This window comes from Mirounga angustirostris, unplaced genomic scaffold (assembly GCF_029215605.1).
Source record: "Mirounga angustirostris isolate CCGP_5_RB_7025 unplaced genomic scaffold, mMirAng1.0.hap1 SCAF_5, whole genome shotgun sequence".
Taxonomy (NCBI): Eukaryota; Metazoa; Chordata; class Mammalia; order Carnivora; family Phocidae; genus Mirounga; species Mirounga angustirostris.
Genome location: NW_026991713.1, coordinates 73,752,495 through 73,775,946, shown reverse-complemented (window position 1 = coordinate 73,775,946; position 23,452 = coordinate 73,752,495). Strand labels below are relative to the sequence as shown.

General features: G+C 34.3%; 1 pseudogene; it reads right to left on the bottom strand.

Annotated features, from left to right (window-relative positions):
- Positions 1–848: 848 nt before the first annotated feature.
- Positions 849–4,042, bottom strand: LOC123839747 (nucleosome assembly protein 1-like 1; annotated as a pseudogene).
- Between the last annotated feature and the right edge of the window lie 19,410 nt (positions 4,043–23,452).

Genomic DNA, 23,452 nt, shown 5'->3' with positions numbered 1-23,452 from the left:
TTAAGATTTTATTTATTTATTTGACAGAGAGACATAGCAAGAGAGGGAACACAAGCAGGGGGAGTGGGAGAAGGAGAAGCAGGCTTCATGCCAAGCAGGGAGCCTGATGCAGGGCTGGATCCCAGGACCCTGGGATCATGACCTGAGCCGAAGGCGGACGCTTAACGACTGAGCCACCCAGGCACCCCTGAAACGTCTCTTGATTGATATAAAACTAGTACCATTTCACTATTTGAGAAAAATCTATGAATGGCGCCAACACAGTAACAGCTATCACCTCATTTCTCATGCATGCACCAAAAAGACTTAGAATAGAAAATAGGTTCATTTGTTTGGAACAAAACGTCTTGCTTCATAGAGCAATATATATACACAACTTTTGACATTGCATGTGTTTAAATTATCATATTAAATATCTGCTTAATATAAAAATAGCATTTGACGTAGATGGGCTTGCTACATTGGCTGAATTTTGTGTTGTACTCTTAATACGGTCAATGATAGAACCATGGCCTCCAGGTGAATGGTTAAGATAACCATTTAGTGCAAGTTACACATTTATCGTTCACCATCTTGATGCACAAAAATTCAGTGTTTAATTTGTCATTGAGAATTTACGTGTTTTGTTTTGTTTTTTAATGCCATGCTGCTAAAAGGGCTTATTGCATCCTTTGAAAACAGTAAATAAACAGTTGCAGACTTGCATCATATGGTAATGGCAACAGGATAGCAGCAAGGGCACTCAGACAACATAATTGCAGGACTGCTTCACCTTTATTTCTAACACATTTAAATCCACATCACCTATAATTTCCTGTGTTACCCACTGACCTCAGTCATTAAAGGCTTCATGCATCTCCAAAGCCATGAAATTGTGCTTCCATTTTCTGAGTAAGCTAAAGGGAAAGATGATTAGCTGAGAATGAGAAAAAGAAAGGTACTTACTTTCAGCAAAAATTATTGAAGACTTTAACCAGATTTGTGTTAACCAGATTTAACCACTCCCATATTGTTCACCTTCTTTTAGTAGTTTTGAGAAAGAGGGGTCTTATCTGGGGAATAGTCCTTTGTTGTTGCTTTGTAGGCTAGTTCTCCGCATCACATGATGATCCTCACCCCTGTTAGTTCTATCTAGGCCCTACATTCTTTCCCTGGCTGATTACAAAAAGAAGAGCTTGAACACTCTGTCTTCCTTTTGCTCTGCTACAGAAACTGCACTGTCACGGCCTACCCAATTCTTTAACAACAAAGACAACAGCTATAGCGGACTCCATTGAATGGCAACATACCTTGAAATGAATTACAGCTCAGGAGAAAATAGATCTGTTACCTAAATATGACTGCTTTATATTCTAAAGGAAAAGAATAAACAAGGGGTTCTTTTCGTTGTTTAAACTTATTCCTAGATCCTCTGTCTTACAGTCTACCATTCTTCCTTTCTCAATATTATGATTTTTTCTTAAAACACATTGGAAAACTCACTTAATCTTTCATTTACTTGTTCATTATTTTATTCATTCAATAGAATATGTGTTGAGTTTTTACCATTATGTCAGATAATAGCAAATAATGAGATAGAAGAGTAAGGAAAAAAATTGTTGCTGATCCCCGCTCTTGTAGAGCTTACAGAGTAGAGGTAGAGCAGAAAATATTCAAATAAACACATGAAGCAAATTTAAATTAGAAATGGAGACAAATGCTGCAAGGAAGAATAAACAGTGCTAAAGTGGACCATTGGAAAATTATATCATGTCAACTAAGCTGATGTATAGTTCCCAAGCAAATAGCATGTGTGCAGAACATTTAACAAGGGAAATGGCATTTCCAACAAAGTGGATGGAGCTAGAGAGTATTATACTAAGTGAAACAAGTCATTCAGTGAAAGACAAATACCGTATAATTTCACTCAAATGTGGAATTTTAGAAACAAAACAGATGAACATAGGGAAAAGAAAAAAATAGAGAGAGAGAGGCAAACCATAAAATAGAGTCTTAACTATAGAGAGCAAACTGAGGGTTGCTGAAGGGGAGGAGGATGTGGGGAGGAATTACATGGGTGATAGGCATTAAGGAGGGCAACTTGTAGGGGCGACTGGGTGCCTCAGTGGATTAAGCATCTGCCTTCAGCTCAGATCATGATCCCAGAGTCCTGGGATTGAGCCCCACATCAGGCTCCTTGCTCAGGGAGAGCCTGCTTCTCCCTCTGCCCCTCACCCTGCTCATGCTCTCTCTCTCTCACCCTCTCTCTCTATCTCTCACAAATAAATAAGTAAAATATTTTTTTTTAAAAAAGGAGGGCACTTGTGATGAGTACTGGGTGTTAATATGTAAGTAATGAATCACTATATTCTACTCCTGAAACTAATACTACATTATATGTTAACTAGATTTTGTGTGTATGTGAGAGAACTAAAATTATATTTAATATTTTTATTTTAGGGTGCAAAAACAAAAACAAGCAAACAAACAATAACAATAAAAACTTGAAATAGGCTTATCAAATTTATCCTTTCCAGGGAAGCAGAAGGTAGAGTGCTTCACTGCTGGCTTGCACTCTGCTGGGTTTTGATCCTTCTTTGAGTCATAGTCTGGATCATTTTCCTCATCTCCCTGTTGTTCTTCTTCTGCTTCTTCTTTCTTCTCCTTCTTCTTCTTCTTCTTCTTCTTCTTCTTCTTCTTCTTCTTCTTCTTCTTCTTCTTCTTCTTTCCTCTTCTTCTTCTTCTTCTTCTTCTTCTTCTTCTTCTTCTTCCTCTTCCTCTTCTTCCTCTTCCTCCTCCTCCTCCTTCTTTTTCTTCTTCTTCATCATCATCTTCAATAGCTTCTCCAGTAAAGTATAACACTCACCTTGGGAATAAACACTTAAATAAAAAGTGACCAATTTCAGAGTCTGCAGTAAGGATAGCTTCAGCATCATCACCCAAATCTCCGCTCTTGGGAACTTCAGGAAGGGCAAAAAAAACCAAAATAAAAAACTAAAGGAAGAGTCATTGGAAACTGTTTTGGTCGCAGTATGAACTGTCCCACATCCCTTGTGTTTCTTCTTCTTCTTAATGGTTTTTAAAGTGACATTTTTTCCTTTTTTCCAATCTGTCTGACACCCTGTATAACCCATAATTTCTGGTCCATCAAAAGAAAAGGGTGAAGAATCATTTGGTTCTGATCTCATCCTATATGTCTTTGTCAGCACTTCATTTGTGAAATATTTATTGGGTTCAAAGGAAAGTTCTAGGATAAAACTCATGGGCTGGCCAGTATCTGAGAACTTCACTTTAAAATCTCTGAAGTACTTCAGAATAGATTCATCATGCTCCTGAGCCATATCACTGAGCAAGTCAACATTCTTTTTTTTTTTAAGATTTTATTTATTTATGAGAGAGAGAGAGACATAGAGAGAGTGTGCATGAGGAGGAGCAGAGGGAGAGGGGCAAGTAGACTCTGCATTGAGTGCGAGCCCCATGCAGAACTCCACGACCCTGAGATCATGACCAGAGCTGAAACCAAGAGTCCAGTGCTTAACCAACTGAGCCACCCAGACACCCCACAAATAAGCATTCTTAAAAACAGTCTACCAAAATTCAGTAATTCCCTGAAATTTCATCCTCCTCATCTGGGTTCCATTCACATTCTTCTTCCTTAGGTTCATAAATTGCATTAATGATCTCAAATCACTTATCAGATAGAGGCTGATAGAGAACAACATACTTTATTTCAAGATCATGAGCTTCCTCATAGAATTTGGCTTCTATCTGTGCACATTTAACTTGAAGGTTTTTGAGAGTATTCACTTGTCTTTTAACTACCCAAGCAAACTTTCAATGTATACTGTTGGTGTTTCTACCAGACATCAAGTCTCTCTTGAAAGGCTGTAAGAATTTGAGGATTTTGCATCATCTGAACAGCCAGATAATGTGCTTTGATTATTGTTTCTTTACCAGCTTCTAGTACTTCTTCAACATCATCCAAATCTTGATCAAATTCAGACTGTTCTTTGTCGTTGATGTCTGCTATGTTGTAAGAACTCCAAATATCGGTGGCTAGCATGGGAAGCCAGGCTGCTGGAGCTATACAGGCAGTGATTCAGGATGGCGGCAGCGGCAGCAGGAGGAGCAGGAGGTGGTGTCATGAGCAGATGGCTCTAAAAAAAGCAATGAACTAGAATTTAAGTAAAAACGTGAAACAAACAAGGGAGATGGCAGAGGAAAAAATGTCGTATTGGAGTCAACAACATATGTAATATTCCTATAGTGGAAGAGGGAATAAAGAGTGCAAGGCTACAAGAAAATCAATATAGCTAAAGGGCAATCAAGATAGTATAGTAAGAGTTGAGGCTGGGATGCAGGTAGGGGCCAGTGCATGCATAGATGTGTGTAATCTTTGCATTTATCCAGGTAACAGGAGCATCCTTAAATGGTTTTGAATAGAGAGAATGACATGGTTTGCATTTTGAAAGATTACTCCATAGGCATTGTATAAAAGAGAGGATAGAAGTTGCAAAGTGGATGTAGGAAGAGGCTCTCGATTTTGATTATCCTAGTATCCTAGCATGGCCACAGGTTATTATATCACAGGAGTTGGGCATGGAGAGAAGAATGTGTGTTTACAAGATATTTAGGAAGTAAAGTGCATCAAAACATGAGGGAGAGGTGTCAAGAGTAATGCCTAATTTTCTACCTTGTGCAATTGAATAGGTGATAAGATTTACTTGAAATCAGAAACACTATATAAGAGAGACAAATTTGACACAAGATCTTTTTTCCACTTAATTTTTAGAACAGTTTTAGATGTCTTAGAAAAATTGAGCAGATAGTACAGAGAGTTCCCACATACTCCCTCTTGCTCACACACAGTTTTTTCTGTTATTATATCTTTAATGTGGTACCTTTGTCACAAAGAAGAATACTGATACATTATGAAGGAAAATTCATAGTTTACTTCAAGGTCCACTCTGTGTTTTACAGTTCTATGGGTTTTGACAAATGCCTAGCGTCATGTATTTGCCATTACACTATAATATATAATAGTTCCATTACCCTATAAATTGCCTGTGCTTCACCTGTTGACCATCCCTCCCACTCCCCCTGGTACCCCTGTCAACCATTGATCTTTTTACTATCTCTATAGTATTTCCTTTCCCAGAAAGTCATGTGGCTGAAATTATACAGTATATACCCTTTTCAGACTGACTTCTTTCATTTAGCAATATTCACTTAAGGTTCCTTTATGTCTTTTCATGGACTGAGAGCTCATTTCTTTTTAATCACAGAATAATATTACATTGTATGATTGTACCAGTTTCTCCACTCATCTACTGAAGGATATCATGATTACTTTCAGTTTTGAGGGATTATGAATTAAGCTCCTATAAACATTCATGTGCAGATTTTTGTGTGAATGCCAGTTTTCAATTCAACTGGGTAAATGCCTAGGGGTGTGAATGCTGGATTGTATAGTAAGACTATGTTTAGCTTGGTAAGAAATTGCCAAACTGTTTTCCAAAGTGGCTGTACTATTTTGCATTCCCACCAGCAATGAACGAGTGTTCCTGTTATTCCATATTTTTGTCAGCATTTGGTATTGTAATTTTGTTGTTGTTGTTCAGAGATTTGTGTAATCACAATTTGAAATATAACTCTATGAGTAATTGACTGGATTTCCAATTTAAATGGCTCATATTTTCCTCAGTAAACATATGCTATTTTAAAATAATTCACAAAGTTGAAAGCATGCAAAACCTAACTCTCAAATCAAGACATTCCCATTATATAAATAATTAACAATGGAAGTGACATATATCTTAACATATATTGCAAACATTAGATATTTTAAAACCACTTTAAATATATTTGGAGCTCGGAACAAACATTTGTTTAGTTGTTTTTTTTTTTTTTTAAGGAAGTTGTAGCTGAAATTCCAGGAAGTAATGGTAGAACATTCCTGCTGTCCCCCTGGTGCTATGATCCTCATAGTGTTGCATTTCAAAGAAACTAGTTAGGGCTCTTGCCAAATGGCAGTGTTACCTGGTAGGAATACCTAGCTTTGTTCCTCATGACGTGAGTGAGGAAGGATGAAATCTTCTCATTTGGATACAATTTTTACTGCAATAGCAGACAGAGCCCTCCGACATCTGAATATATGCATAATGAGTTCAGCAAAGAGCAGTAACTACAAAACAGCTCTTAGAGTGTGTATAGTGTGAGATCTCTTTGAATGCTTAGAGGTAAAATTTATTTACCATAGGAAGTGATATGAACAGCTAGAGAGAGAGCATTTACAAAAGAGATGATGAAATGTGAAGAAAAAAATATCTGTATTCCAGAGGGGGGAGACAAACTTGCCAAAAATAGCTATGACTGTATCAGAGGGAGACACAGGAACCCTCAGACCAATTTTCTGGTCCACAAATATGCTTTATTTTCTATATAATAATGTTGTCAAAAATAATTTGAACCAACATTTATTTTGTCCCAGCTTATTGTAATATAATTGTCATATAACATTGTGTAAGTTTAAGCTATATGTTGTCAGGATTTGATATACTTATAAATTGTGAAATGATGACCACAGTAGGGTTAGTTAACAGTTCTATCACTTCCCATAATTACCATTTCTTTTTTGTGGTGGGAACATTTAAGATTTACTCTCTAACAACATTCAAGTACATATAAAATATTATTAACCATAATCTCCATGTTCTATGTTACATCCCCAGAACTTATTCATTTTATAATTGGAAGTTTGTATCCTCTGACCTACATCTCCCTATTTACTCTGCTCCCCCAGCCCCTTCCAAACACCATTCTAATCTCTGTTTCTATGACTTTGGCTTTTTTAGATTCCACATATAAGTGATATCATATGGTATTTGTCTTTCTCTGTCTGGCTTATTTCACTTAGCATAATGTCCTCAAGATCCATCCATATTGTGACAAATGGCAAGATTGCCTTCTTTCTCATGGCTAAATAATATTCCATCATATGTATAAATGTATTGTGTCTTCATTATACATTCATCTATAGACAGACTTTTAGGTTGTTTCCATATCTTGGCTATTATGAATAATGTTGAAATATACATGGCAGTACGGATATCTCTTTGAGATTCTGATTTCGTTTCCTTTGGATATATACCCAAAAGTGGGATTGCTGGGTCATATAGTAGTTCTATCTTTAATTTCTTAAGTAACCTACATATTGTTTCACATAACTACACCAATTTACATTTCTACCAATAGTGCAAAAGGGTTCTTTTCTGTCCATATCCTCACCATCACTTGTTATGTTTTGTCGTTTTGATACTAGCCATTCTAACAGGTTTGAGGTGGTATCTTACTGTGGTTTTAATTTGCATTTCCCTGATTAGTGATGTTGAGTATCCTCTCATGGACCTGTTGGCCATTTGTATATATTCTTTGGGGAAATGTCTGTTCAGTTCCTCTGCCCATTTTTAAATTAGATTGTTTGTTTGTTTGTTTACTATTGATTGGATGAGTTCCCTATATATTTTGGATATTGACTCCTTATCAGCTATATGATTTGCAAATATTTTCCCCCATTCTGTGGGTTGTTATCGTTCAGTTTGTCATTTGTTTCTATTGCTGTGCAGAAGCTTTTTAGTTTAATGTAGCCCCCCTTATTCAGTTTTGCTTTTGTTCCTTGTGTTTTTGGTGTCATAACTAAAAAATCATTGCTGTGACAATGTCAAAGAGCTTTTTCCATATATTTTCTTCTACGAGTTTTATGGTTTCAAGTTTTACCTTTGAGCTTTTAACCCATTTCAAGTTAATTTTTATGAGTGTTGTAAGATAGGAGTCCAATTTAATTTTACTGCATGTGGTTATTTAGTTTTCTGTCAGCACTTACTGAAGAGGCTATCTTTCCCCCACTGAGTATTCTTGGCTCCCTTGTCAAATATTAGCTGACCATGTATTCAAGGGTTTATTTCTGGGGTCTCAATTCTGTTCTATTGGTCTATGTGCCTATTTTTATACCATCTTAAACTGTTTTGATTACTATAGCTTTGTGGGATAGTTTGAAATTATGAAATGAGATGCTTCCAGATTTGTTCTTTCTCAGGATTGGTTAGCTGTGGGCTTGTCATATATAGCCTTTATTATGTTTTAGGTACATTTCTTTTAACCCAACTTGTTGAGAAGTTTTATAATGGAAATATGTTTTTACATATAGATGCTTTTGCTGCATTTTTGAGATGATCATGTGATTTTTATCTTTCATAATGTGGTGTATCACATTTATTAATTTGCATGTGTTAAACCGTCCTTGCATCCCAGAGATGAATCCCATTTGATCATAGTGTATGATCCTTTTAATATGCAATTTAATTCATTTTGCTAATATTTCATTGGGAAATTTTGCATCTATATTCAGTAGGAATGTTAGCCTGTAATATTCTTTTTTTAGTTTTCTTATCTGGCTTTGCTGTCAGTGTAATGTTGGTCTCATATAATGAGTATAGGAATGCTCCCTTCTCTTCAATTTTTTGGAAGAATTAGAGAAGGATCAGTGTTAATTCTTCTTTAAATGTTTGATAGAATTCACCAGGAAACCATCTGTCCACTGATAGCCTTATGAAATTCTCCTGTAAATTACAGCTTCTTTTCATTTGCTACTTTTAATATTATCTCTTTTTCTTTGACTTTTGACAGTTTTACTGTAATGTGTCTTGGAGAAGATCTCTCTAAGTTGAGTTTATTTTGTGACTTGTGGGCTCCATGAACTTAGATATCCAAATCTCTCCACAGATCTGGGATGTTCTCAGCCATTATTTTTTAAAATAAACTTTATGCCCCTTTCCCTCTCTTTTGGAACTCCAATAATTTACAGATTATTTATTTTTATGTTTTTATTGTCTTTCTTCACCATTTTTCATTCTTTTATCTTCCTAGTCCTCTTACTGGGTAATTTCAAGCTCCTGTCTTCTATCTCACAGATTCTTTCTTCTGGTTCAATTATTCTGTTATTGATGTTCTCCATTGCATTTTTCATTTCATTCAGTGTATCCTTTAGCTCCACAATTTCTTTTTGGTTATTTTTTATGATATATCTCCTTGTTAATCTTCTCATTTTATTTATGTACTGTTTTTCTGATTTTGTTGAATTGCCTTTATATGTTTTCCTGTTCTTTGAGCTTCCTTAAAACAGCTATTTTAAATTCTTTATCCTTAAATGTTATAAGGATAAATATATCCTATACACTTATTCCAGTGTTACAAGGATAAATAAATATGTAATAAAAATAAAACTAATATTTTATTATATTAATAAAAAATAAATATAAATGTTAAATAAACAAATATCTCTATCATGTCTTTGGGATTGGTTAATGGAATATTATTGAGATCCCTTAGTGGTGTCATGTTTTCTTGATTTTTCATGCTCCTTGAAGTAGTGCATTGCTGTCTGCATTTAAAGTTGTAGTCACCTCCTCCAGTCATACTAACTGGAGAGAAACACCTTCTGTCAGCCCTTTTAAGGGGTCTGAGACTTTTTTAGATTGTCTGGGGACACATCTACTCCATGCTTCTTGCTCTCTCTTCTTCTTTTGAGGCAGAATTCTTTAACTTGTATGCCTTGTCTTAATCCTGTAATGCACCAGACTGGGTGCTAGAAGCCTCTCTTTTGCTTTCCCAAGGGTGGAGCTGAAGCTCAAGTCTGTTGCTTATCCCTGGCTTGCAAATTTTACCCAGCTTTCTGCATATATTCACTAGATATCTGTTGAAGCTTGCTCTTGCCACCATCAGTATTATGCACAGAGAACTGGCCATAGGATGGGAGTGTGGGCGGGTGAGGTGGCTATGCTGGGGATGCCCTTGGGAAAGTTAGAGGAATCTGTGGGTGAGGCGTTCCTAGCGGCTAATTTTTGGATTTTTTGGTGGAATCTGTGACACAGTTAGTAGGATCCACATCCCTTTTGTGACTACCAAGAGTCCTATATGCCATTCTCCCAAACTCTTCCTACCCTCCAGTCATGCAGCTCATGACTCAGTACAATGAATGGGTGATAAAGAAATGGGCCTCTTTGGCAACATTCCATAGAGTTGAGGAAACTGGGCACTCATTCACATGCTCTCACTTTCCCCCATGGGAGAAATCAGGACCTGAGAAAATCTCTCTTGTCACTGCACTGTGCTACCTTGGAGGTGGGGTTATATAGGCAAAGCCAAACTGTTCCTCTCAACCACTCCAAAGCATCCAAACTCATGTTTTCTTGCTCCAGCAGTCTGCTGGAACTACTCCACTGGAAACCTGAGCTTCCACAAAGGCTCTCTTGTCTATGGATGATTGTCAAAGATAGTATTCTTCAGCAGCTCCTTGACTACAGCCAAGAGTGGATTTGAAAATGAAACAAGACAGCTGAACTGAGAAGCAGACCATGTTTTCTTAGGCTAAACACAACTTACCCTGTATGAAAAGGCTCAAGTTATCAACACTAAACTGAAATTGGTATGTTGTACTTTCAATTAATTATAATGTTTAACTTAACTCCAAAGAAAATTCAGTTACTAGTTTATATAAAGTGTGTGATTAAATTGTTCCCAAGCAACTATCTTTTTGTTATATGACTCAGCTAAGAAACAATCTGGAGACTTTCAGATAAAAATGGCAAATGAAAGCCATTTTTACCCCTCTCCCTCCTGAAACCAACTGAAAACTACAGAAAGAATGATCCACATAGACTACTCAATTTTTGATATAATTGGAAAACATCTACACTGCCAGTACTCAGTGTAAGAAATAAAATTCAGAGCAAATACTGAGAGGGCATGAAAGCAACATGCCCTAGCAGATAATCAAGCTGCATTCAGGCTTCTCACAAGTTGGTGACACATGTGAAAGTCATGAATGTGACTCATGGCTTGAAACTAAAACAGCACAGAGTGCAGGCAGGACAGAGTAAGGAGAGACATAAAATGACACCTTTGCAGGAAGCTCTGCACGTACTGATTTCATTAAATAAAGATAAATAGGTGAGAGATCACCTCATAGAAGAAAATGAAAGACAAAGATCTCCCTTGTAACCCAGCAGCTTTCTTATCATCATGAGTAAAGACATATAGTCAGGGCAATATACACAGCATAAAATTTAAGAAGTGGTTTATGAACTGAATCCAATGTGCCTACTTCCAAGGTGCATCTCCCCAATCTTTACCCCATACAATTTCCTGCAAAGATACAGCTCAAGTGATAAGACAGTTATTTTCTTTTTCTTCTTTTTCTTTTTCTTTCTTTCTTTCTTTCTTTCTTTCTTTCTTTCTTTCTTTCTTTCTTTCTTTCTTTCTTTCTTCTTTCTTTCTTTCTTTCTTTCTTTCTTCTTTCTTTCTTTCTTTCTTTCCTTTCTTTCTTTCTTTCTTTCTTTCTTTCTTTCTTTCTTTCTTTCTTTCTTTCTTTCTTGTTTTAAGATTTTATTTACTTATTTATTTGGGGGAGAGAGAGAGAGCAAGAGAGCACAAGCAGTGGGAGCAGCAGAGTGAGAGGGAGAAGCAGGCACCTCTCTGAGCAGGAAGCCCAATGCAGGACTCAATCCCAGTTCCTGGAGTCATGACCTGAGCCGAGGTAGATGTTTAACCGACTGAGTCACCCAGGCACCCCAAGACAATTATTTTCAAATATGAGAAAGAAATATCTATAACATGCATGGCTTCTTGAAAACCACCTAGTGATGGAATTAAACTGACAAACAGATGAATAAAGGAGTTATTGTAAAGGACTGGTGGTGAATGTGGAATCTATTGAAATATAAAACTAAGAGAAATTAACTGGAAAATGTTGATTGAGCAAAGTATCTATAACTCTTGATATTGTGGAACGTAAAAATATAGGTAACAAAAATTGAAATATAGAGTATGAGGATACGAGCTTATAAGAAGTTTATGAATGATGTTTTTTCTTATCTCAGAGTGGAATATAGGTGGACAATAAATTTTGTTTAAATCTAGAAAAATCAAGTTGCAAGGTAATTAAATAAAGTGGTATTGGAAGAACCCATAAGGACTAAAAATAGATTATAGAAACAACTAATTATTTCTGAAAGAAATCATAAACACACAAAATGACATAAAGATACTATAAACCATACAGTGAAAGAAACATTAAAATAAAAAAATACTTAAAATACAAATATAACACGAAAATATAGCATTAAGATAAGACTGTCAGTTGAATAAATGTTAATAAATTTACCCTGTCAAAGTATCCTGATTAGATTTAAACAAATGTTTTAAAAATGCATAATTAAGATATGTGTGAAGAACAAGTAATTCAGGTTGAAAATAAATAGTCAAGGAAAAAATGAATAGTTTAGAAATATTATAAAGATCAGGTATAAATAAATATTTTTCATGAATCACATGATTAATATTAAGCAAATTTTAATTGAAGACTTAAAGTATTAATGATTCAAGAGAGACATTTTATAAAGAAATTATCACATTAAATAATAAAATTAAATTGAATATTTTTTGAAAAATTAATGTACCATTTTCATGGAAAATGGCACTAAATAAAGAATAAATAATTGGAACATATCTTTGGGCAAAGTTTGGTACAATAGCAAAAAATACAAATAATATTAAAGACTGCAAAATATAATTATTCCTGAGAATCTAATAGAGACATATAAAATACATTTCCTTGAAAATAATGTCTTTCTGTTTAATGTGCCAAAAGAATATTTGCTAAAAATTTAACACAAATAAAATTTAAATTCCATGGTGTAGAAAAAGTGTAGACATATTCTGATTATTGTGCAATAAACATAGGTACTAATAATAAGTACATAAACAAAATCCCATACCCCCTGAAAATTAAACAACTAGGGTAACTGTCTTCCATTTCTCTAAGGTAACAGACAAAAATGAAAATTAAATTTATAACATATCCAAAAAACAGTATAAATAACAACATTGTGTATCAGATACTTAAGAGTTCAGTTAGTTCAGTGCTCAGAGGAAAATTGATATTGTCAATATTTTTCAAATCTATTTAAAAATTTCATAAGCATTCTACTTAAAAATACTTTACAAAAATGTAAACTCCATAAAAATAGAGATTTGTCTATTTGTTCAATGCTGTATTTCCAGCTTCCAAAAAAGGGCCTAGTACATAGCTGTCACCAGGATGTGGTAATGAGTGAGTGAATCAATGAATGAATAAACTACACAATTAGAAATAAAATAAACTCAAGGAAAAATTAAGAAGTTTGAGATAAGACTAGAAAACACTAAATCAGTAAACAGTCAAATAGAATTGAAATATATTTCAGGGATCAATTATTAAAATTAAGGAAACAAAGAGATTATTAGTTAAATATCAAGAATAAAAAGGAGAAAACATGAATGCACAGCAGTAGATGTGAGATGGAGAAGTAACCACAGATAGAAGCAAAATAATAAAATTAGTGTTGAATTGTGTTATCCTTTATTCAATGGTTAAAATATATCATTGGATAAAGTCTGATATATTCATTCAATGGAATATTACTCAGGTATAAAAATGAACAAACCACTGACATACACAATAAAATTTTTAAATTATGAAGAAGATAAACAACATAATTTAAAAAATATCAACATACTATAACAGGCAACACACAAAAGAAGCTATCCAAGTTGCCAATAAGCATATTAATAGGTGTTCAACACTATTATTTAACAGGGAAATGTGAATTAAAAACAGATTTTGATACAACTGCATACCATAAGAATCAATACCATCAAAATAAAAACTTAAGTTCTCTAAGAGGTGGAAAGGATATATAATAACAAGAATTATTGGGCATGCAAACAGTTACACCCTAGAATACTATATGCAATATTTACTAAAACTAAGCAAATATCTTGTCTATAACCCAGTAGTTGAACCTCAAGGAAATGAGTCTTTATGTCCACCAAAAGATATATACAAGAATATTCAGAGCTGCCTTATTGATAATATCCAAAAATTTGAAAACAATTCAAGTGCCTATCTATAGTAAAAAAAAGATAAATAGTATTTATATAACAAAATACAACAAAAAGAACAAACTACTGATACATGTAAAATAAAGAAGGAAGATACAAAACAGTTATACTATATGGTACCCTTTGCATAAAGCTCAAGAAGAGGTAAATTAAGTCTGAATAATTAAGGACTCTGGCAGATGAGTTGACTGGAAAAAAAGCATGATCAAACGTCTGGGGTGTTGGATACTGTCTATATGTTTCCAGCTGGTTTTATACACATATGTATATATGTGAAAATTCATTAATCTGTAAACTTAAGATAGGGCAGCAGGAATTCATTATTTTAATTTTTAATAGCTCTATTACGGTATAATTCATATACAATAAACTTCATATATTTAAAGATTATAATTTGATAAGTTTTTGACATAAATATACACCCATGGCATCATCACCATAACCAAGATAATGAACGTATTTAATCATCGCCAAAACTTTTCTCATGTGCCTTTGTACTTCTTCCTAACAGTCCTCTCTCCCTGTATGTCTCCAGGCAACCACCAATCTACTTTCTGTCAGTGTAGATCAGTTTCCATTTTCTAGTATTTTATAAAATGTGATTATACAGTACATACCCTTTCTAGCCTCGCTTCTTTCACCCAGCATCATTATTTTGAGATTCATTCATGTTATTGCATATACTAATGGTTCATTCTTTTTTTTTTAAATTGCTAAGTAGTATTCCATTACAAATTTACCACAGTTTATTCATCAATAATCTGTTGATGCATTTTCAGTTTCAGGCTATGGCAAATAAATCTGGAATGAAGATTCCTGTACAAGTCTTTATATGGATACATGTTTTCATTTATCTTAGAGAAATACTTAGAAGTGCAATGAATGGATCATATAGTAGGTGTATGTTTAACTTTTTAAGGTATTACTAAACTGTTTATGCAGTGGTTGTACCATTTTACAAACCTATCAGCAGTGTGTGAGATTTTAAATTCTTCCAAAGCCTTGTCAACACATGGAACAATAAACCTTTTTATTTTAGCCATTCTAATAAGTATGTAGTGGTATCATTGTGGTTTTAATTTTCATTTCCCTAATAATTAATTATGCTGAGCATCTTTTCATGTGCTTATTTACTATTGCTATATCTCCTTTGGTAAAACATCTGTTCAGATCTTTTGTCCACTTTTAAAATTTACGTTGTTTGTTTTCTTATTGTTGAATTTTGAGAATTCTTATATATTTTGGATACAAGTTTTTTAAATCAGATATGTACTTTGCAAATATTTTCTCTGCTGTGAATTGTCTTTTTATTCTTCTCATGGTATCTTTTCAAAACAGAAGTTTTTAATTTTAAAGAAGTCTGATTGTGGATTATGCTGTTCTCATGTCTTAGAAATCTTTGCCTAATCCAAGGTCACAAAGGTTGTCTCCTAGAAGTTTTATGTTTTACATTTTTAGGTCTGTGATCTATTTTGTGTTAAATTTTCTATGTGGTACTAAGTATGGATCTAGATTAATTTTTTTGCATATGGATCTCTGGTTACTCCAGTACCTTATGCTGAAAAATATAAACTTAAGATTTTTGAACTTTTCTTCATGTATGCTATACCTCGAACCAAAATTAAAAACAAGTAAATAGATGAATGTAATGAAAAAAAAAGTCATTTGTAATTGCAAGCAGTAAACACTAGAAAATATGCAGAAATAAAATAAAAAATCATACATATGTGGAAGAATTTTAAAGTTCTATCAAAAGATATGAGAAGAATGTAAGAGTTAAATGATGTAAACATTCAATTCCCCATAATCAAAATTTAAATACAATATGGTTCTTATAAAAATGCCACTCTTAGCAGTTCAGTCCACCTCTGGTTCATCCCTAGCCTCTTAGGTTTTTCAGCTAACATCCTTGTATTTTCTCTATTCCGCATGCCCAGAATCAGCAAATGTCCCAGAATAAGAGAGGCTGAGGAGTTCTCTCCACTCCAGAGCTTTTTCCCTCTCTGAAGTCTGCCATTATTTCTCATTGTCTCAGCAGCTATCGATTGTCCTAAAAGGATGATTTCTGTATTTTATTTGGATTTTCTAATTTTTCTCAGAGGCAGCTTTGATCTGCCATGACCCTCTCTAGTCAAAATAGGAACAGAAGTTCTGGTATAACTGTCTTCAAACAAACAACCCCCCCCCCCCCCCATTAATTGAAAGAGATATGGATGTTTTCTCCAAAACAAAACAAAAACAAACAGAAACCAAAACAGCCACCAAAATCCCTAAATTCTTAAATATATTAAATTTGTATGTAAAATGTACATGTCATTTTTTTTTTTTTTTTTTAGCACCGTTAAGGGTTCAGGAATATTAGGACTTAATATACAACTGACACATTTTGGAGGGCAACTCTGCATAAGATAACAGAATTCAACAAATGTACAAGTCCTTTACTCATTAACTCTATTACAATTTACCTTGAAGAAACACTCACAGGTGTATCCATAGGTACAAGATATTTATTGCAATATTTTTGTATAGGGGGAGAAAAAGAAAGAATGAGAAAAAGAAAAGTGGAATCTAGTTGCCCATAATAAGGGAATAGTTGTTTAAAAAAACTCATTGTTACTTCCATAGATAGAGGCAGGTATTCAGAAGAATATGTTGATCTGAATGTTCTGATATAAAAGAGCTTCAAAATCCCTGATTAAATACATAACAGGATATACTTAATTTTTTTTTTTTGCAAATACCAAAATGAGCCAGTTAAGGGTCATTACTTCTGGGGAGTAAGATGAGATCTAGAGTAGGAAGAATAGTTTATTTTTATCATATACCTTTGAACTATTTAAATGTTTATTTACCATATCAGTGTATTTGTTTATAAAGATTATTATTAAAAGATAAATTGATGTTCTTAAAGGCAGAAAAATCTCTGATATATCATTAAACTAGATAATTGAAACAAAACAAAAGGAAGAACATTGCAGTAATTTTTAATTAAATATTACTTTATACTGGTGGTTCCTGTCCATCATCATCTGATTTTTGAATTATATTCCAACCACCTGTTCTAAACTTGATGTGCCTTTAATAGCACCTAACTACTAAAAAAAAAAAAAAGAAGAAGACGTTTGTAAAAATGACCTAGAAAAGGAATAACTATAGACGTGTACCTACCAACATCCCTGGGAATATTTTAATAGGTAAAGAATTTCTGAAGCAGCTAGTGGGAGATCAGAACTCTCTCTGACAAGAACTGGAAATGACAGATAAAAAGTAAAACTCACTTGTTCAATGTTGTGGAAATCTACTGAAGCGACTCATCTACTTTAGTCTATAATCTTATCCTACAAATTTTCAATACATTTTTAGTCACAAAATATATGTAGATAAGCTTAGACATGTCACTATAGTTTTCAAATTATTTTTGAATATAGCCTATCTTGTCAACACCAAAATTTGAATTTTGTATACTTTGAAACAAAAATTATACATTATAGTGCTTTCTGCTCTGCTCATAGCCCTGATTTTTTTTCCCCCTACGAATCCTAAATCCTTTCCTTGGGTCTTTGGGCAGCATAAACATAATGACAACATTAAAACCTAATTGGATACATTAATTGCAAGCTTCCATGCTCATGGGCTCTCAACTTAAATTCAAAAGAGTACTATTTGGTGTCAGAATAAAGAATAGCATGCAAAAGGAACACTGAGGAAATAAGTGGAGGGATGGGTCCACTGGTGAGACTAGGAATATAAAAGAACTGAAATTTGATTAGAAGTAGACACTAATAGGCTGCCTTGAATAATGGGGGGAGAAACAGGATATTACTTGAAAATAACCTTTAATATCAAATCTATATAAAGCACGTTAGCGAACAAATAAGTATTAAACATATCCAGATTTATATTCAGTGTCTTTGCGGTGATTACATAGACTGCTATAATTTTACCTTTCTTTTTTTCCCATTTAAGTGTAAAAAGCACATAAATATTAAATACTAAGATCAAACCCCATTATCTATCAACCAGCTTCAACAATTATCAATATATTGGCAATTTTGTTTTGTTTCTGTCTCTTAACACCTTGTTGCTAGATATTTATTTATCTTTATAGCTTTGTTGGGGTATAATTTGCATGACATAAAATGTACTCATTTTAAGTTATTACTTTTGGTGAATATATAGAGTTGTGCAACCATTATGACAATGCAGTTTTAAAATATTTTTATTATTCCCTCCCCCAAATTCTTTTGTACCTGTGTATAGTCAATCCCCAGACCTAAGAAAACGCTGATCTGTTGTCTCTACAGATTTACCTTTTCTGGACATTTTGTAGTAATAGGATCATAAAATATGTAACCCTTTACATATCCCAATTAATTTTAACCTAATAGCTTTTAGCCTAACTCTTTTACAGCATTCTTAAAACAATGGCACAATACAATATGACCTTGGCCCTAACCAAGATATACGGCAGGGCAATGAAGCAAAATATCTCATCAAACTATCACTTTTCTAAAAAATAGAGTTTAAATGCAAGAAAAGAAAAATAACATAGCAGAGAAAACGAAACTCATAACAGAGTAAAACAAAGCTCAGAGCCAGGGTTCCCAGGATGATGATTGACAGTAAGGACAGGAACAGAAATGTGGCCAGAATACTCTCAGGTTTTTCCTCTCCCTACACGACTTGACCTAATTTGGTCTGGTATAGATCAAAAGACTAACTCTGAATCAGTTAGATGAAATTTAAAGGCAGAGGATAGTATGGAAACATGTGGCGAGAACCAGGCCAACATTTGCACTCTTTCTGGGTGAGAGAGGGGACAATCCCATTATGAGAGCAGTCATGACTAGTCCAGGACATTATTAATTCAGAAGCGTTAGGATTGTTAGTATTCCAATCCTCTGCTTTCTCACTGGTTTTAGAACGACACTATCCTCTAGTGAAAAACAGTTTCTGGATAGAACTAGAATAAGAATAAGCACTGTTGATTAGGAGCTGAAAAACAATGAAGATGGGGAGAGTAAACGAGATTATTGGAGGCAGTACTTAACAGATATTTTTTATGTGTTCTACCGGTATTCATAAAGCATGGATGGATGGACTACAAAGTATAGCAAGATTTAGGCAGTATGTTATCATAGCATATATCTGAATATTGAATTTGTGTGGTATATTATATGTTTTAAAGTACTTATAAATAATGAGCAAAACCACATCATTTTAATATCTTTTGAGAAGTAGATCTGGGTCATTGTATATAAAGATATTTCCAACTTCTTCCTATATGTAGATTACAGAAAGATCTGAAACCCCAAGTTAACCTTTGAATCAGTGACAGTCACTAATACCCAGTAGCAGCTATAGATCTAAATAGAAGCTGGGCCACCTTAATATTTTCTTTCTAGTGAGTCTTACTGTCTACTGGATCTTGACAGCATGCCACAGAAAATGAAGAACGAACAGATTGGGCTCTAGGGGTTCATCTGGACAACACTGAGAGGGAAATGTCACGAATTTTATATATTTCTCTTACTGTTGAAGACATGTACTCCTGGGGAATTTAAAAAATACTGCATTTATAGTGCGTTTTTTTTTTTTTTTCTGCCAGTGGCACTTTCTTGACTATCTCTTTAAATAAACAGACTATCAGTATGAATCATGACGGATGATACTGAAGGATGCCAAAATATCTAGTCAATTCATCTAAAAATATAGTCATATTGATTACCTAAATCCACATAGATAACATTTCCTGATGATTAACTGAACTGGTTTTATCAATATAACCCAAAATATGAATTGGAGGGAAAAAAGGAAAATAGTGAGATTAGTTAAGGTTATTATGATTGTTGTATCATCAAATACATCCATTTTGATGCATGCATTAAGTTTATCCAAAGTCATTTTACACTCCATCTTCTCTATAATAACATTTGAATCTCTAAAGGCTGCTCCTCAAATAACCGAAAGAAATTCTCACATAATTATGGATTTAGAAGTAAAAAGAGATTAATCATACACATACAGAGTAAATACAGGATATTGTTGTGTTAAAAGAGAGCAATGTTTTCCTTATTTATGGAAGTTTATGGCAACAGTTAAAGCACTCTTGCTAAGCTTTCCTATACAAGCTTGCAAGATAGGAATATTTTCAATTCTTCAAAAAATCCTGATTAATTTATGCTCTGGAATTTTTCAAGTCTATTTATAGCATTTGACTTTCACGTAATCACTAGAGTATACCAACAAACGCTAAATAGCCACTTCTGAAGTGTTCAGCCTTGCTATATTTAACAGATAGTAGTTGGGAGATACAGTTAAACTCTGAATTAATCCTTATCTAAATCATACAATGCAAAGTGAAAATTTAGATAAACCTTCTACTAAACACTTCAAATATATTAATTCATCTGAGCCTTATAAGAACCCTAAGAATTAGATAGGGTAAGGAGTAATATTTTTTACTCATAGATGAACAGAATTAGGTAAGGGATGTTAAATAACTTATCTTTTATCATTCAGCCTAGTAGAAACTAAAAATACCATTTTTTCCAGACAATGTCTCACGAGCGTTCTCTTATGCTATGCTGCCTCCATACAGATTTAGGAACTATGATTCAAAATCCTTAATAGAGTAATGTTTAGATAGATGATAGATAATCTCCCGATATTTATATGTCAACTTAACATTTCTGCTTTGTCATTAATTAATTCATAAATAATTATTGAGTAATTGTAGAACATGAATTAGGTGTCAGGAACTATGAAAGGTAATAGGGATAAAGAGATGAGCAAAATACAATTTCCGTTCCACCACTATCTATGGGTGTAATCAGACATGTAAAAGTAGATTTTAATGGGTGAATTTACGATTGTGACTGCAGATTGTGAATTATTTTGTATACCATGTTCAAAATTTAAAATTCTATCCTTCACCACAGCTAGGAGCCACCAGAAATTAATTAAGCTTGGTGCCTAGCAAATCAGGACTCTTATTTCAGAATACAAAGCTGCCAGCATTGTAGGGACTAGCTTGAAGAAAGAGGAGACTCGTGATGAGACAAGAAGAGGCCACTGAGGAAAGAAATCACTTGCTATTGAACAGCATGGTCACAGTTGTGGGTGGAAAGGAGAACTGGACTGGGAAATATTCCTAGGTATAATTTTAGAAGTAGAGTCTGCAGGCTTTGGTGACTTGTTTGGTGTGCATGTGTGGAGGGAGGTTGCCTTAGAGATGTTCTACCTTTTATCAAGCCTGCAGATTTAATTTCTCTGGTTCTCTGCATATTTTCTTAAGCAGAGTAGCTTATTTTGTTCAATGCTTTCTTGCTCTTCATGATCACATGTGTATTTAAGATTACCCAATTCCAGAGGACCCATCTGAGTTAATTTTATACGTTTCTTTAATATTAAGAAAAGCAGAAATTGGTATTGGTATTAAAAGTGAAAAAAAATCATTATTTTTCTATGTTATTTAATTTGATCTGGGCAACTTTTGGAGACAGTCTTTGGTTATTTATTTTTTATTTTTCTTTTTTTTTTTTTTAAAGATTTTATTTATTTATTTGAGAGAGAGAGTGAGAGAGAGAAAGAGCACAAGAGTGGGGAGCGGGAGAGGGAGAAGCAGACTCCCTGCTGAGCAGGGAGCCCGATGCGGGACTCGATCCCGGGACTCCAGGATCATGACCTGAGCCGAAGGCAGTCACTTAACCAACTGAGCCACCCAGGCGCCCTATTTTTCTAAATCTGCTGCTCTACTTCGTAAACTCTTACTACTGTGGCACAGATCACAAACACTTCCTGCCTCCAGTTTTTAATCTCCACAAAATTCTTCATGTCAACATAGACTAAAACCTTAAATCTATAATAGGTACTCATTTTCACTATTGGCAATAATCTTTCCTTCGGGATAATGACAAAAAAAGCAAATTATCAAGGTGTCGTGACCTTGGATTTGTTAACATAGAGAAGTATTTTGTCCTCAACAAAGATAGGGCATGGATTACTGATCATCAGATGTCATGATGAAATCATGCAACAATCATGGCTCTTAAAAATTCTAGAAAAGAGGGGCGCCTGGGTGGCTCAGTCAGTTAAGCGGCTGCCTTTGGCTGGGGTCATGATCCTGGGGTCCTGGGATTGAGCCCCACGTCTGGCTTCCTGCTCAGCAGAGAGCCTGCTTCTGCCTCTCCCTCTGCCTGCCTCTCTGCCTACTTGTGCTCTCTGTCTCTCTGTCAAATAAATAAATAAAATCTTAAAAAAAAATTCTAGAAAAGATAATGTCAGAAATATGTAAGAATTTTTTGCTCATTTCTTTCAGGCATTTTAGAAACCAAGTCCAACTGAGGCTTAATTATTGCCAGACTAGAAAAATTGTGAGAAAAAAAAATCATTATCTTATTTTAACAATGTGTGTTTTTTTCCCTTTGTTTTCTAAGTATTCATATAGAGAAGTTGTATTAATGACAAAGTTGAGTTTACACTAGTAGATTACATAACTTTCTTTCCATCTACCTTCAGTAAAAAAGTATTGGCATCCCATGTGTGCCTTTCATTATGAGACACTAATTACTATCTTTGAATGTGCCTAAATTTTACAAAATCAGCCAGTATTGAAGCACTGCCTCCCAGTTCTGTAGATTTAATGAATGCAGGGTGCAACAAGAACTAAAGAGTGGAAGATGCAAATCTCATGACAAAAATTAGACTTGCCTTTCACAGCTACACATGAAATAAATGGATATGGGATACAAGTGGCAGAGCAAATTCCAATTTTCAACCTGAAATGGCAATATGAAATACCATGAATAGGACCTCCTTGAAATATATTTAAAAGACAGGTATTAGGCAATTGAAAGAAAACTAGACAGTTTCTGTCTCAATAGACAGATGGGGGGGCGCCTGGGTGGCTCAGTCGTTAAGCATCTGCCTTCGCCTCAGGTCATGATCCCAGTGTCCTGGGATCGAGCCCCGCATCGGGCGCCCTGATCTGCGGGAAGCCTGCTTCTCCCTCTCCCCTCCCCCTGCTTGTGTTCCCTCTCTCACTCTGTCTCTCTCTGTCAAATAAATAAATAAAATCTTTAAAAAAAAAATAGACGGGATTATGGATATTTTTGCATAAAATATCATTTCTCCACTCCAATTAATTGTGTGCCTAGCCACAAAATCATGACATTTCAAACATATTGTTGATCATATGTGGATATTTTATCCTCCAATGCAGCACTGACTGTTTCCTTAACTTGGTGATTCAAGGTATGAAGAGATGCATGGGAGAACAATAGTCCAGTTCAACCATTTCAGATTTTTCTAAAAATATCTAGGGATAATGTATAGAATCTAGCAATGTTGACAAAGTCTGTTCCTAAAAGAGGATGTTAAAGCTATTATGGTATAAAAGAAATACATAGAAACAAAAACTATTTTAAGGAGCATATAAATAATTTTATTTAGAACATGATGGAGTAGTAGGGGG